General features: G+C 40.6%; 1 long non-coding RNA gene across 1 annotated transcript; it reads left to right on the top strand.

The window, feature by feature from the left end:
- Nucleotides 1-1047: 1047 nt before the first annotated feature.
- LOC134452123 (uncharacterized) lies at nucleotides 1048-2855 on the top strand. The gene is made up of 3 exons (XR_010035380.1): nucleotides 1048-1094; nucleotides 1991-2282; nucleotides 2609-2855. It is a non-coding gene; the product is annotated as an uncharacterized LOC134452123 (long non-coding RNA).
- The last annotated feature ends 1060 nt before the right edge of the window (nucleotides 2856-3915 follow it).

Below are 3915 nucleotides of genomic sequence, written 5' to 3'. Positions count from 1 at the left end.
CCATTGAGTGCATTTTGAAGAACACAGAGGGTGCTCTCTAAACAGTGCAGTGATGGATATAGCCTACATATTTTCTTATACAATTGTAATGGTTTCGAACGCATGTGTTGCTTACAGAGTTTGTTTTCATTTCCTGTGTCGTACCATGACTATGAGGCAATCCACTTGACGGCTGGCTCCGTCTGCTCACCAACCTACAGATTAATTTCCTCCATGTATCCAAACGACGATGTTACCGAAATAAACAGGTGACAGTCGGCAGTCGTCATTGCATGGCCTCTGTTAAAAAATCCAACATGTCCTGTTGAAATGCACAGCTGTCTTGTTCTTGACGCAAATTCCTTTTTTAAGACCTTTATTGACGTGATTGTGCTTTGCCAATGACGCTAGGGTGTTCATAAAGACGCACGGCTACTATTTTCAAAGGCGGGTCGGGAAGCGGGCCGGGTCAATATTTTTCATGAATATTTCTTGCGGGCAGGGCAAGCGGGCGGACTAGGGAAAAAAGCGGTCGGGTGTGTCTTGTTTTTTCGTCGACCCGCGCATCACTGACCTAAAACACCTGAAATTATTTTAATAACCCTCTTAGGCCACTAGGTGGCACAAATGTCAAAGGCATTCCTTCTTCTATCTGATCAATGTCACCCAAAGTGTGATATGATTTCATTGCCAATTAACTCATTTTTTATAGACTTGTGGACAGTAAGGATTTTTATGCTATTGAAACTCAAGGCTGCTAGGCTACGTGAAGAGAAGTCACAGCTGGCAATCAAAAAAAAAAAATTCACTGCTCACCAGCAAACCGTGGTACACAAAATACATCTATGGTGTAATCTCCCCTTGTACCTTACATGATTTCAAAAAGTTACAAAACCAGTTTGATTATTTTTTTCCAGATTTACACAACTAGGTGGCACTCCCTCGCTTACGGGTAGGCCTGCTGTGTCAATTGAACTTCCTCTGCTTGGCTGAGGTTAACAAAGAAAAAGCTTTGGCAGAGTTCCCACTGAAACCTAACTGAGCGCTAGCTCAGGTCAGATTCAGAAAGTCACTCTGACCGTGTTTACAGCAGCCTAACTGAAGGGCCATTTGCGGTAAGTAGGCCTAGGCTACACCAATATAATTCTCCGCTGAACTGAAAGATTCATGTTGTGACAATAGATGAATGTATGTCCTCTACAAGTCTTCTGTTGTCCAGTCTTGCACTTTAAATGTCTGTATGAGCACTGTCTATGTCCATACTGTCTTAAGTCCATGTATAAGTACTGTCTATGTCTATACTGTCTATGTCCTTACCTTAATTAGTCTATGTCTGTATGGGAAAGCAAGAAATGTAATTTCAAATTCTTTGTATGACCAGTGCATGTAAAGAAATTGACAATAAAACCTACTTGACTTGACTTGACTAGATTGTTTGAATCTGTATTTTTACTGGAAAATACTTCACAAATGTACCTCTTCGGGAAATCATGGTTAATTTAACTTCTAACCCTGCATTCCCATGCAGTAACTGTAGCTTAGTTGGACGTTTTATCACTTAGGAGGGCTTGTCATGTTATTGATAGACAGGTGATACTTTAAACTGAAGTAAAAACTGTAAATAAGAAAATTGTTGACTTTTTTGTTTTGTTTTAGCATTTCAAGATAAATGTGACTAATATCAAAAAGGTTTTTAGAAATACCAAGGCACTCATCTTCTTTGTAATTAAAATGCCTTTATTTTGTTGGGCATAGCATGATTAAAATACTTCGACGCGTTTCGGCATGAAGCCTTCGAATCATGCTATGCCCAACAAAATAAGGGCATTTTAATTACAAAGAAGATGAGTGCCTTGGTATTTCTAAAACTTTTTTGAAATCAACCAAGCCTGTCACCAAAGAGCACCATCTTAAAAAAACTAGTTCCAGGGAGCACTCCAACTGGACTTCATTCTGAAACATAAATGTGACTAACGTTGATTTAACTATATCTTCTGTTTTGTCAAAACAGGTGACTCCATCTCTGTGAAGAGCACACCTCAGCTTCAACCTGCTGCCCTGTGGTGGTTCACCTCACCCATACGCATGATGAGGAAACAACTTGTTGATGCCAAAAGAGGACCATTATGCCTTATCATCATCAGCTTGGCCCTCGCTGGGCTTGGAACCGTATGTGTGCTGGTCACCATGTTTGCACCATGGAGAACAAAGTCGGTCCGAAGTTGTCAAATCCCTTATGTGACCTATGACGGCCTATGGTTTGCCTGTTTGCGGCACTACCACAAGGCTCTGCACGAGGCCAGGTGGGCAACACTTTACAATAAGGGTACATGAAAGGAATTGGAATTATGTTGGAAGCAATGTATGATTTATGGTAAATTAACACATGACTCATGTATGCAGTGATGTTTAATATACTAGTAATGAAAAGGGAGTCCTGCTTGAAATCATAATGACCCACTACTATTAAGTAATTGTACCAATCAAAGGCGAATTCATGGTGCGAGTTCCAAGTGTTAATATATCATGTATTAACACTGTTGATAACACTGCTGTTAATATATCACGTAGCCTATCCAAGAGTTAATATATCATGTATTAACACTGCTGTTAACATATGTTACCGCAGGTGTCACATGCTGGAAACAGTTTGGTTTAAGCCAGAATTTCTTCAGGCTTGGCGTGTCCTGGTGTGTGTCTCGCTGGCGTGTGTGCTCTGTGCGTGGCCGGTTCTCATTGTGGGGCTGAAACGCTTCTTTCATCAGCGCAGAGAGAGGCATGTCGCTCTGCTCACTGCCTCGGCCTCCATGATGCTCTCAGCGGCGTTTGCCACTCTCATCCCTGCCACCGTCACTTCTATCGGCTCAAATCAAGTGTCAAGGCCATACACTTTCCACTCAATGATTCATATTTCTATTGAGCCTGGACTGGGTCTGTATACAGCTTGGATTGGGTCTCTTTTTCTCATCCTGGCTGCTGTGATGCTGTTTTGTTGCAACATGTCCTGCATGGGTTGGGGAACAACAACCAGAGATCCGGAGGAGACATCATTATGCATGACCCATCATGCACTGGTAGACACAGATGAAAAGGCCACACACACTCAGATTGTACTTGTATGACTTCTTATTAAACCAGTTCTGCAAAACAGGGAAGACCTCACTGGTGTCGCGACTATGCTATACTTCTAATCAGCTGCTTGACATTTACTCCTAAATGGGCCAAAATGGGTTTAACTTGTGCGTGGCTGACACAATTTTAGCCTGACTATAGATAGCCACTTGGCAGGTAACTTTTTCTTAGATATGACATATCTCTGTGGCATATAGGCAATATCCTTTTTTTGCACCTTGTGTTATATTCAGGCTCAGGAAAGATCATTCAGATTCTATTTGTCTTATATAGGCTATTGCTGATAGTTTCATTCTATTCATTTCACACTATGTTCATAGCACTGATCATCTGGTTTTATCACTTAATTGTCTGATACGTATCATGGTAAAGAAAAAAACATCTACAAATTACTGACAACAAAGGTTAGTAGAAAGGCTGAATGGCTACTCTGGAAAACCACAAACCACTATCCACTGTGGCCGATGAGCAAAAAGTTTATGTTAAGCCCTGCTTCCTGTGTAACGTGTTTAGGGTTCCACTCTGGAACACGTTATTTATGTTTCTGTTAAAGAATTATATAAAAGAACATCAATACAACCAGATCTGGAACCTGAAAATACAGATATACTAGGTAAATTAGTTTTTAGATGAGTTCTGTTGATAAAAATTGTGTTTGTTTATAGGTCATTGTCAGTTAAAAACATTTTTTAAAAAACTGTGTGGAGAGCTCATGGCTTGATTGATGTGTATGACCAACCAATAAGACAATATTGATATGTGTGTGTGACAATATTCATAGGCTGTGTGTGTGTGTGTGTGTGT

Source organism: Engraulis encrasicolus, chromosome 7, assembly GCF_034702125.1.
Source record: "Engraulis encrasicolus isolate BLACKSEA-1 chromosome 7, IST_EnEncr_1.0, whole genome shotgun sequence".
Taxonomy (NCBI): domain Eukaryota; kingdom Metazoa; phylum Chordata; class Actinopteri; order Clupeiformes; family Engraulidae; genus Engraulis; species Engraulis encrasicolus.
This window is presented reverse-complemented; position numbering and strand designations above follow the sequence as displayed.